The following is a 13,682-nucleotide window of genomic DNA, read 5'->3' as shown; positions in this document are numbered from 1 at the left end:
AGTGCTAAAACTAAGAATCTGTATCTGGACTAAACTAGTTACAGGAAAGGGGGGAAACAAGTGCAAATGCGGGCTTTTAAATCAGAAAGTTGAGACAGATGGAAAAACTGCCCAAACGGCCAATAACTACAATTTGTGGGCCAGAACCACTCCTTATGTGGTAGATAGGTTACCTAGTGCTTATCACTCCCACTGATAAGGTAGAAGGCTTCCCTCCAACACAGAAAGCTTGTGGGGGCTCAGAAGCTTACATACAGTCCTGGATACAGCAAATCTGAATCTGGACTACACTAGTTACAGGAAAGGTAGGAAACAGGCTTAGATTTTTTTTTATATATACAGAAAAGTAGCTAAAACAGCAGTAAAAACAATTCAAATGCAGTGCAAGCTAGCACACTTGAGTATGTAGCAATGTTAGACCAAACAGTTTAAAAAAATGCAATTAAATTAAAAATGACTAAAAACAAGTGCAGAAGGAGTCTATTAGGTAGAATGAGGTAAAGAGGTGGGACTGGGGGGAGTATCCCAGATCAAATCTACAGTGGGGGTGGGCAACTGCAAAAGCCTCCAAATTTAAACAACACAGGAATAGGGAGGATGGGTAGGGGAAAACCAACACCTTCAGCAGAGATCTGAAAAACTATACAGTGAAGCAAAAATAACAGTGCACAACTCTGAAGTCAGCCAGCAATGATATAAAATTAGTATATATCTTAATTCATATTTCTTACCTGTTATTTACAAAAATCCACAGTATCAACATCATTATAACCACATTACTGTAAACATCATTGCAGCATTATCCCTTTTCATTCATTTATTTAGTTATTTACTTTGTTTTGTTATCAACTACAATGCTTAGTTCAAAAAAACACAAGACAGAGGCAAGGATGGTGAATTACATGGCCACTGTCAAGTGTTTCCTGCTAGTTTTAGCCAGTCTACTAATTTAAAAACAGTTACTTCAGGAGATGTACACAAGGCAGGATTTTCAGGGAGACCATGTTCAAATGATTATCTACCTAAACACTACAGAACTAGCAGCAATGTTGATATCTGGCCCTGTATCATTTTAAAGCTCAATCAATTATTCCTTTTTTGGGTTGCCTTACAATCTATCAGGAAGGTCTGCAGCAGTGGCAAATCTCCCCCCCCCCCCAAACAACTAGCTGTGTGGGATAACCAGCTGGTAAGTCCTATATCCACCCTCCCCACTTGACACTGGTCTCCCTTACCAAACCTGCTCACAAGATTTCAACAGCCTAACTTTTGTGACCTAGCCTGACTCCATTGTAAAAGGCATGAAATTCCTTCTGAAAGCTAGTATGATCATCCTTCTGAGCCACACCCTGACCCTCAACTTCCCTTCAGCTCTATGCCCCCTGCGTTTACAAGGGGATGGGTCAGGCAGGGACAACTGTCCTACGTTTCTACAGTAGGAAACTGAAGCTCACCCCTGACTTAGCTTTTTCACCACACCTTCAGATTGCCCTGATTATCTCCAAATAACCTCTCCCTACCTGATTCTCCATGAAAACAATGCATGTACAATAAGTAAACTACAAAACAACAGTTTCAAAACACTGAACATATAGAAGCCTGAAATAAAAGTATTGAAACAATGAAACTTCAGAAGTATAACCTACATACCATACCACATTAAGAAAGGTTTCCTACAAAACAGCATGCCACTGCTATTTAACAGAAAATATCTGAAATACCATAGAAACAGTCCATCCGCGATGGTGCAGCGGTAGCGTTGTTGCCTCACAGCAAGAGGTTCTCCCGTTCGATTCTCGGCTGGAGTGCAGGGAGTACCTTCTGTGTGGAGTCTGGATGTCCTCCCCGCGGTTGGGTGGGCGTTCGAAAGACATGCGTAAATGGGCGTGCCTTCGTTGAAGGTTGAACGTTGAGCTGGCACCTCAGGCGATCGTGAAAATCTACTTCCAATTATTAGCGGACCTGGAGTTCCGCTGTGGTGACCCCTAACCGGGAAAAGCCGAAAGACAACAACAACCATAGAAACAGTAACAGATACTATGCAGTCTATTATCATCAGCAAATCTGCTATCTATGTCTCATCAAACAGACATTTAATAATAATCCTATTTGTTACCCAGGTAGGCCCAGTCCCTTTTCAGGACCACCCTACGAGCAATGTTTCATTAGGTGACTTGCTCAAGGTCACACAGTGGGCAAGGAAATCAAACTCTGTAGCACAGGACCTAAAGCTCACAACCTTAACCACTGCACCAACTGCCAGACTTTCAGCAACTGTACTAGTCTGATACTGTAATTATAAGGATATATGAAACACTTCTAATAAATAATTATTTGAAATACAACAGATTGTACCTTAACTAAATTGTAAACACAAGTATGTAGCATACAGATATAATATAGCCTTTCACCGGCAGACAAAATACTACTTCTGCAGGGGGAGGTAACCCCCCCCCCCACATATATGGATGCTTCATTTTTTACTCCTCCCTACTTACATATTCTAACCCCAAGGCCACATCATCTTAGAAATGGAGATATGTTTGCTTTTCAACAAAATTCAGTGATTACATATGAAACAAAATTCTCCTGCATGAAATGGTGCAGCCTTGGAGTTGGATTATTTGGGACAGGATGTGGTGAGGGTTAGCCCAGACAATAGGGATACAGGAGCATAGCCTACTTACTGTATCTTTCCATGTTATTCTATGATTTACAAAGTCATGTGATTCATTTTTTTCCCTCTGATTTTGGTCATATGCAGTTGTAATGTGTTTCATTCTATAATGCTCAGTCATTTCTGATTCTGGTACTTTAGATTGATAGAAATTATGTGGAATTCTTAGATCACCAACAATGTTAACAGTTTGTAGTTGGGGAAAAAAACATACAAGCTGATCAGGAAAACTGAACCTTTGTCCAGACTACAACATGCTTTTTCGCTATGTAAATTACAAGACAGTACAGGATTAGTCTTCTCAATGATAATTTAACGTGTATTATACCTTTAATAAAAGATTCAGGATACAGTTTATAAACTACAGATTGAAGAATGCATGCATATTCTTAGGTAATATGATTTGCAGCATAGAAGCTTGGAATACAAATCTGAGATTTCTAGCTATACCCTTGGGAACACCAGATGTTTTTTTGCTGCTTGGGTTTTATTTCATTCAGCTCTGAAGAAAATACATGATCCGGTGGGAAAAAATCACAGATTAACTAACTATTTTGCCTGCTGGACAAGGATATCAGTAACAAAATGATGCATTTGCTTTGGCCAGTTGACACTAAGGATGTTATTTCTCAAAATCCTATGTAAAACCAGCAAAAGGACAAAGACATCTGTGCTAACAGTGAGTGTAAGGCATGCACCTTTGTAAAGGATCAGATTACAGAATAACGCAAATCATTTCCTCACTGCTAAACAAATAAAAAAAAACTTACAGAGTAAAGACAATGTGCAGTTATCCATTGAGAAAGAAAACTCAAGAGCTAATATTGATTTTGTTGCGCTCCTCATCACTCTGTAACTGGGTAAGAACTCTTATAATCCAGCTATTTTAACTAAGTGAACTCCACTAAACACAAAAGTTTGTTTCTGTGGTAGTCCATTAGCTTTGGTCTACTTAAGCAATTTCCTTAGATATATAGAATAAGCAAATGGTGTTTGAGAGACTCAAACCCAGATCTGCAGTATACAGCTCATCAATAATCCTGCTGTGTGCTGGATTGCTAGGGAGCAGACCAGTTAGGTGTCATTCAGGGAAGAAAATTAAGCAGGAAAAACAAAGCACCTATAGCACTCTACAGCTTCACTATGCTGCAAACTATAAACATTCAGCTTGTTTGCAAGTTGGTACCACATTTCACAAAAAGAGAGAGAGAGAAAAAATATGTAAGTAAACAAGAAGACAAGGGAAGCTCAGAGATATCAAGAAGTATTATTTCACAGGAAGGGTGATGAATGAGCATAACAGCTTTCCTGAAGAGGCAGTCGGGTCTAAAAATGGTGAATAAATCAGAGAATGATAAGGCAATCCTGTTTCCATGTCACAGTTACAAACATAATTTACCTTAATATAAGAAATCCCTCAGACCCCATCCATTTGAACATACAAACATAATTGCTTTAGAGACATAGGTCAAGGTTCCAGGACATCATCCACCTCACACCTTTAATGCTAGGCATTGCTATAATTTACTTTTCAGTTGATTTCACAATGGGTTGGATGTAATTTAATGATGTAGGTTACAGTGTACCTGCTATAATTTTAAACTCTGTCACATTAGCAGTGGTCATAACTTTTGGTGAATTAACAAGCAGGTACCAGGCTACTTTGACTAATATGTCATTGTTTACTCTTAGGCAGAGCAACTTGGCTATGCTATACTTTTGAGAGTGATGACTAGACATTCTATGCTATACGTTCTGTAATTGTTCATAGGATCATAGGAGGTTACTAGGCTAATGGCCCTGGGGCCCTTACAAGCCTAGCCAAGAGTTTATCCTCAAAAAATAAACCTCAGTCAACACCTGTCACCCCTGTCAATGAGGGATAAAGGTGGAACCCCTGGGACAAATTTGTGGTTTCCCATCTACTCATCAAGGTTGCACTTGAAAAGGGTCAGCGAGGTACTCAATTTGACATGTATGGGAAGTCTATTCAAGAGACAGGGTAGCCTCTCGGAGACAAACCTGTCTCTCCAGCAGGTTTTGTTGATGTTGTATATTAGATTTAGGCCTGCTGAGTGGGTAATGCACGAGAAGTTAGACTTACGGATATGGAGCATCTCTAGTAGGGCAGGGTCCAATATTGCCTTGTAGGCGACACACCGATCACCTCTGAGCACTCTGTATGATACCAAGTAAAGTGATAGTGATTTGAGCCTGTCAACACAGGACAGGTGTTGGGAGGCCATGAATTCTCTTTGTGAGGTATTTCTGTGGCCTTTCCAGTTGATGCAAGTGTTTGGAGAGGTACATATCAAATGAGGAGTTATACTTAATTATAGGTCTAATGAGGGAGGAGTACAGAGAGGTAATAACCTCCTTTTTTCTGCATGCAACCCCTTTACTTATGAGATGAACCAAGTAAAAGGATTTTCTGACTACTGCCGCCACATGATGGTCAAATGTGAGATTGTTGTCAACCTGAGTAACCAGGTCTCTCAAAACAGGTTGTGTGCTTAGGGGGTTGCCATTGATGTGGTAATCAGTAGGGGTTGTGTTTTTGCAGAATGGTATGATAATACATTTTTTTGCATTTAAATTAAGGTCATGACTTTGGCACCAGTTATTTGTAGCTGTGAGACCCTCTTGCAGTATGTTAATGTCATTTGGCGAGTCAATGATAGCACCTAACTTACAGTCATCTCCAAACTTGGTCAGCCACAGACTCTTGGCCTTTGTCTGGACCTCTGAGAAGTAGATGCCAAACAGTAGGGGTCCCAGGACAGATCCCTGGGGAACACCTCTAGTGACAGGTCTGCTGTCGGAGGTGGTGGCACCTATCTTGACTATGTGGGTCCTATCTGTGAGCCAATTGGCCAACCATCTGATGAGATAGGGATTAACACCAAGTTGTGTTAGCTTTTCAATGATGCCCAAGTGGGGGATTGTGTCAAAGTTCTTGACCAGGTCAAGGTAAGCTGTATGTACTGACCTTCCCTCATTCAGGGTCTTGGTGACAGTCTCAAATAACTCATCTAGGTTCAACAGGCAAGATAGTATGGTCTTCCCTTATGAGATCACATCATCAGTCTGTCTCATTCAAAGTTTCTATCCCACCCAATCCCACCCCAGTTGTAATCAGACTAAAAAACTTCTCAAAAGTTGACTACACCTTCCTAAGGTAAGGTATCAGCAGCTTCACACCACTGCCCCCCTCAGAGGATGCAGACAACTATGCTGAACAGTACACCAGTGCAGTATACAAGCACCTATACAACTGCATGGACTCAACTTTACCCAACAGAACTAAAACCTGCTCCTCAAGGAAACACAAACCTGTCTGGTGGACATCCTCTCTCAACAGGCTTTACAACAAAAGGAAGAAACTGTTATCTAAGGGTAAAAAGGAACAAATTCCAAATCAGAAAATCTCCCTCCTCTGCATCAACAAGCAAATTAGATCACTAGTGAAAAACTCCAAAGCCAATTATGAGTTGAAACTAGCCTCCAAAACAAAGGGAAGCGACAAGTCCTTCTTCAGTTATGTTAGGAACCTCCATGGCAAAGCCCAAACTTGTTCCAAATTAGTACACTGATCCTGCTGACTTAGCCAAGCTACTAGCTAATAAGTTCAGTGCAAACTTCACCCCCTTATTACCCCCCCAAAGGCCCAGTCGACATCCCCAATACTCGTCCCACACCTCACATCTCCGTAGATCAAGTGTTAAAGGCCATATCCAAGGCAAAGAACACAGCTTCCATGGCACCTGATAATATCCCAGGCTGTATTCTGCACAATCTCCAGCAAGAACTAGCTTTGACACTGAGCACCCTATTCAACCACAGCCTAATTACAGGCTTCATTCCAGCAGAATGGAGAACCGCCATTGTTATCCCCTTGCACAAAGGTGGTGCCACTACTGACTGGGAAACTATCTCCCCATTAGCTTGACAAGTCTGATCTGTAAAGCCATGAAGCATATTATTATTATGGATCTCATAAACAAGGACATAGGCAATCTCCAAACACTCAACCCCACCCAATTCGGATTCATCAGGGGCTTAATTTTACCTCCTTAGTAGTCACAGATCACTTTAGCAATCAATTTCCCCCTTTTTAGGGGTACAGTGCAGATGCAGACTTGTACTTGTATATCAGACAAACTCTTCCATGCACCAGCTTAAAAAGTAATTTTTATGCTTGGCAGCTCCTTTTAGTTGTATTAATTATATAATTTTTTATGCTACTCATATTCCTTCTCACATAAAGTATGTTGATAATGATATGTGCATTTCATGGTTACATTCATATTTCACTTGTTAAAGTATTGATTGCCTATGTGGACCAGATAGTTGCTGAAAATGATCCTCAAACCAGTCTACCTACACAGTTATCAAATACTAATAAAAAAATTAAAAAAACATGAGCATTCAAATTCTGTTTGAATTAGAAAAAAAATCAAATTAGATTACAGATTTTGTATTTGTGTGGGCCATAAAGCCATTCAAACTCTTACTTAATACAATAAAATCCAAGACTGCTGTACCTCAGTGAAAGAGAATTTCCCTCACACTGACCGTTTTCACAAGGACTGCATTTTATCACCAAATGCACTAGCAGGGAGTTCTCACAGTATACAACCAGGCAGCATTTCAAGCATAAGGGTGGGGATAGTAATAAGCTACAATATAAATAGGATCTGACCCTATCTGTTAAAAATGGGAGGACTAGGAGGCTCATATGGTCCTTTACTGTTGACAAAAACAGTTTTGGCATTTCCTCCACCAAAAGAAAGGGGTAGTGCAATAGGGTGTCTCTAACTACTTTAACAGCTTAAAGAATTAATGTGCAGACTTTTAACAAAGAAAAGCAAGAATTGCTGAAATGTATGCCTAGCATATAAAACCGAGTTATACCTATCTGTATACCCTGTACCACAAAGTGAAGTGAAGTGTGAGTCATTGTAAATAAAGGGGTAACCATTTCAGTAAAATCATACAGGCAGAAAATGTATTATCACTCTAGAGAGGACATAAAAAGGATTGTAAATAAATCATGAGATGAGTGCTACAACCTATGGTATCCGAAAATGAAGACTCACCCACTGTTAGCATGGGACTCAACTCATGAAAGGAGTATTTACTGGCAGATGTCTAGTCCAAACCGATATGATCTGGCAACAGTATGTGATGCCTTCCACTTCTCACGTGATGTGACTTTCACTCAGAAGTCCTGATTTAGACAGTTGTGTGTAGAAAATACTGTATACATTCTGGCATCGTGCACAAGAACAATTCCTTAACTAAAATGTTTGCAGATATAAAAAAAGAAAATTCATCCAGAATTGTGTAAATCTTATGCTTACTTCTAATCATACAGAAAAAGTAAGGAAGCTGCACTAACTGAAGGTTAGCTACTATTAATTTAAGCACAGAATATGTAAAGCAGTGCCCTGGCTATGCTACTAAAAAAGCATACGTTTATGAGATGTGCTGAAGGAGGCTATAAAGAGTTTAGGAAAAAAGAATATTAAATCTTACATGTGGGAAAATGAAGATGTGAGGACTGGATCTCAAGTCCTATCAAAAGGAGCCAGAAGTGTATTAACACTGGCATTTGCTATTGCTTACAGGTCTTTGATTCAGCTGTACAACAGAAAGCATCTTTTGTTTCACTATACTGCATGTAAGCATACTCCCTGAGAGAGCTGCATTACATCCTTGTAAAAGAATGGTGAGCAAAGCTGGGATTTGAGTCAAAATGACAGCATCTGGTTGCCTTGAACACTGCTGGCCAGTCCATCTGGAAAAGGATAGGGTGGCAGCGGCTGAGGAATTAAATTAGCAAAGTAGAAAGAGAGAGGGAGAGAAACAGCTGTTGCCAATGCTGAGTCCCTTTTAGGCATCACTTAATTGCTATACCCAGGGCAACAGAGAGAATTTCTCACTTCAGTGCTTCTTCATGCACAGAAAGCGGGGGATGCTCTCAACATTAGTCTTTTTCTTTTGTCACTGGCATTTAGTCGGCGCACTTTGCTGCCAGGTCGCATTCTTCAACAGTATACTATCTACAGAATGACAATGTGTTCTCATAAAATGGGCAGTGGAGCCACGCTGGAATCACATCGCTCTGTTTCCAGCCAGCACCAGACACATGCTGAGGGCTGTCATGTCCCAATAGCTACTGCAGCTTTCAGAAGGGAAGATGGACTGTAGCAATATAACTTAGTACTTTCTTTTGACAAAATTCAATTCTACCCCTCCCTCTGTCAAAAAAAAAAAAAACTTTCTTGGCATGCCACCACTTTTTGTCATGTGAAAGGTAATTCTTGCTATCTACATAAGTATACATTTTGTATACAAAATGTTTTTTTTTGTCTGGTATGTCTTCTAGCTTGCATTAGGTAAGGGATCATCTGCTGTATGTAGCCTGGTACATATTATAGCAATAACCCACGCCTGGGTGTGGGTAATGCTAACTTTACCCATGGTTGGCGTGGTTTGGTCCCGAGGCCCGAGGACCAAACAAAGCCAACCGTGGGTAAATTTAGCATTACCCACACCAGAAGTGGTTATTGCTATTATACTATGACATTATTTAAGAAAAGAAACTATTACTTTTCTTAAATAATGGCATAGTATAATGCCTGTTTACTGCCCTTCCGCAGATGTCTGGCATCCGTGGCAGTTCTGATGTACTGGCGCCTGCGCAGTACATCAGAGTTGAGCAACAACGGAGAAAGCAAGATCTCCATTGCTTTTTTAGTGTCTCGCTATGTTAAATGAGTTTAACATAGCGAGACAGTAAAAAAAAGCAACGGACATCTCCGTTGCTTATTTTAAAACTGTCTCGCTATGTTAAACTCATTAAACATAGCGACACTAAAAGCAACGGAGATCTTGCTTTCTCCGTTGCTTTTAAACACTGCATCTCTAAGTTAAATGGGTTTAACATAGCGAGACCGCTTTAAAATAAGCAACGGAGATCTCCGTTGCTTATTTTAAAGCTGTCTCGCTATGTTAAACCCATTTAACACAGCGAGACAGTGTTTTAAAAATCGAGTTATACTAATGGAAAAAAGTCCGGGCGACCGGACCTTTTTCCATTAGTATAACTCGATTTACAACGGGCACTCTGGCCAATCAGCGTGCACGTTTTGGGGGGATCATGGTATAATAAGTAATCCATAGCATGCAAATGCATTTCTGAAGGGCAACATTTTATCAATTCTAAGGCCACTCTGTTTTCCACATTTACATGACGTGACTTGATATGCTGATGTATATATGTAAGCTGGAGAGCTAACTGTTGGAAAGCAGATTGTTTTTCTCCACTGCTTAACACAGAAATACTGGATACAGCTTGCAGCATTATACAAGTAACAGCAAATGGAAAAGAAATACATATGAAATATAAAAGGGTACAAATAAGCTAGCAAAGAAGTTAAATATATGTAAAGTGGTATATGCTTGATATTTATTGTATAAGATTATTAGTAAGTGTGTTACATTTTTAGCTATGCATTTAAGATACATACCATAGTGCAAAGGGCACTACACATAGACACACATGTATATATTCGTCTACTTGAAAGAAAATTACCAACTGAGAAGCCACTAAGCTTGGTATAGACATGTGAAATTTAGGACTACAACACTGACCTAATGGCATTAATTTCCCTCATCTATCATAGTATTTTTGTATGTCTGCTAAACTAATCTGGATACACAACAATTTCTGAAGTATGGTCCAGATCTAGAAAATAGTTGAAAAAATATATAACCAATATGGAAACTGCGGACAACCCCCCCCCCCCCCACACACACACACACACACAAACACAGACACACATTTTTTCCACTAAGAATGCTGTCTGAGTATGAAAAAAAGACTGGAAAGTGAGCATTTGTGTGGTCAGTGTCAGTGTCAGTGTCAGTGTGCATGTGCATGACTAAGTGAAATGCTGAATAACTAGGCAAGTGTTAATCCTTGGCTAATGTGATAAGACAGAAAGTGTTCCAGCACTTTTTTTCTTAATTACAGAAGCTGAAAAGCATATCTGATCCAAAGAAAATTCAGAGACAACCCCCTATGGCCATGTCTGTCAACAGAAATACTGACATGCATTCAGTAACATTTTATTAACAGGATTTGTAACTTCTTATAGAGCGTTACTGACCCTTAGCAATATTCAGAAATTATTCTGTAAATTAATTGCATGTCACTAAAAAAAATCTCTGTCCTCATGTCACAAAACACAGCACTTTCTTATACTGTAGTCTACATGATTCCCATGACCTGCATTATTAATCTCAGCCCCTCCCCTATTATACCAGGAGTAGTGATTCAGTAAATAAGGAATAAATCCCCATTTTAGCAGCATGTCTTCATAATTTGTTTTTATCACTCAGGAGACCTGAATAACATGCTAAAATGAGCTTTCTTAATAAGGAATTGTTCTGACCCATGCTTGAGATTTTTGATTTTATTTTAATCTCCACTGCTTGAAAACAGAAATCAAATATTGTAAGTAGCAATAAAATTTTCTAAAGTACAACTATGGGTGTCCCTGAAAATCTTGACCTTTGCAAAGGCCTGCTTCATTCAAGGTTTTGAGAAAAACAGCTGAGCTATCAGGAAATGTATCTGCTATACCTATTTTGTTTTTGCCCCCCCCCCCAAAAAAAAAAAATTAACAGGCCTGTCACGCATTTATATGCAAGGAGTACTTGAGTGATATTTCATCGAGTCTCACTCCACCAAGTCGAGATTGGGGAGCAGGGGCAAGTCTTGCCTTTCCTGCTCAGAACATTCAACAAAGCAGACTGAGATGAATCTAGCTGCCAGAACCTGTGTGTGTGTATATATATATATATATATATATATATATATATATATATATATATATATATATATATACATAAACAATCTAATTGGCAAACCTGAAATGTGTTATCACACACAACAAAAAACATGTCCTCCCCTCCTGTTTAACATTTTTGCCAACATCCTCTATACATCCATACAATAGGCCACCCTAATACATACAATACACAGATGATTCCACTCTCATTTGCACATCTCACAACATGGTACCAAAAAATTACTCAGGAAGCTTTAACAGCCATTGAAACATGGCTTTGTAATTCACAGCTCATGATCAACCCGAAAAAGATGAAACTACTACTTTTTTCCCCAAATTCCTCTCTCATGATAAAAATAAGTACATTTTTATTTTATTTTATTTTACATTCATACATCCATACAATAGGCCACCCTAATACAATACACAGATGATTCCACTCTCATTTGCACATCTCACAACACGGTACCAAAAAATTATTCAGGAAGCTTTAACAGCCATTGAAACATGGCTTTGTAATTCACAGCTCATGATCAACCCGAAAAAGATGAAACAACTACTTTTTTCCCCAAATTCCTCTCTCATGATAAAAATAAGTACATTTTTATTTTATTTTATTTTGCATTTATTTATTTTACATTTCTTGACTGGGCTAATCTACCTGGATATATGTCTATTTTCAGTAGAGGCCCAGGGAGAAAAGCTCCACTACAGCATTATACAAACTGACACAAATTTGTAGGTAAAAGACATAAAAGGATCTTCTTCTTCTTTCAGCTTTTCCCGGTTAGGGATCGCCACAGCGGATCACCTTGTCTGCTCATGATTGGCAGTGGAGTTTTACAGTGTTGAGTTGTCAGCCTGGCGCCCAACCTTCCACAGAAGGCACACACACGCACACACTCACACCTAGGGCCAATTTAGAGTGTCCAATCCACCTACAGCATGTCTTTGGAATGTGGGAGGAAACCGGAGCACACCCACGCGACCACAGGGAGGACATGCAAACTCCACACAGAAGGCACCCCAGCCAAGGATCAAACCGGAGAACCTCTTGCTGTGAGGCGGCAATGCTAACCACTGCACCACCGTGGCCACCCTCCAATATTTAAAAATTAATTAAACATAGATACCCCTTTAAGTAGATAACCTAAGAGGAAACAAAATGACATGAATATGCAAGTACATACAGGTTACATGTGAGAAACCTAGACAAAATTAGAAAGAAAGAAACATATATACATGTATACGTTGATCATATTAGAACAAAAATAAATATATATATATATATATATTTTTTTTTTTTTTTTTTTTTTTGCATCAGAGATGAATGTTATAGTCATGTGAAGGTGGTGGTTAAGAGGAGGAAATATCAGTCAGGATTAGTACATGGGCATAGCCATTGTGAAGTTAGGAAGGTTCTTAGTTGCTTCTTAAAACGTGGTGTGGATGTCAGGGATGTTAGTTTATTAGGAAGCTTGTTCCAAGAGTTTCCAATGGTATTAGCAAATAGACAGTCTCCAGATTTGTTATTAGGTTTAAGGGTGGCGACTAGTACCTTATTAGCTGAGCGTAGGGTTATCAAATTTTTGTATGGACTAATAAGGCTAGAGAGTATGGGGGTATTTGTAGGATGATACAAGATCTGCTGAGTTATAGTTAGTTGTTGAAGAAGAAGTTGGTTTTGCAGTTCCAACCATCCTAACTGTTTCAGATTTTGGCAATGGTGGGTCCGAAATGGGGAACCAGTAGCAAATCTGGCAATGTTATTATAAGTGGTGGCCAGCTTATTTAGATTATTTTTGGGTATGTTAGTGTAAATTGGTGATGCATAGAGAAGGATCGAAATTAGTTGTGTTTGGGCGACAGTAGTCCTGGCAGAAGGTGTAAGGAAGGTTTTTAGCCTATAAAGGAAACCAAGTTTTCTATTGACTGATTTAATGGTTTTGTTTATGTGAGTCAAAACTAAGACTGTGATCGATTGTTACGCCTAAAAGTTTAGTTGTTGTATCAAGTACTATTACAGTGCCATTATTTGAAACTAATGAGAAATTGATGGGGGGAGACTTTAGGGTAGGGGTGAATAACAGGAGTTTTGTTTTTTTGGGTTTAGGAGGAGACAGCGTTTGCAGAACCAGTTTTCA

The sequence above is a fragment of the Protopterus annectens genome, chromosome 15.part0, assembly GCF_019279795.1.
Source record: "Protopterus annectens isolate FY-2018-M chromosome 15.part0, PAN1.0, whole genome shotgun sequence".
Taxonomy (NCBI): Eukaryota; Metazoa; Chordata; order Ceratodontiformes; family Protopteridae; genus Protopterus; species Protopterus annectens.
This window is presented reverse-complemented; position numbering follows the sequence as displayed.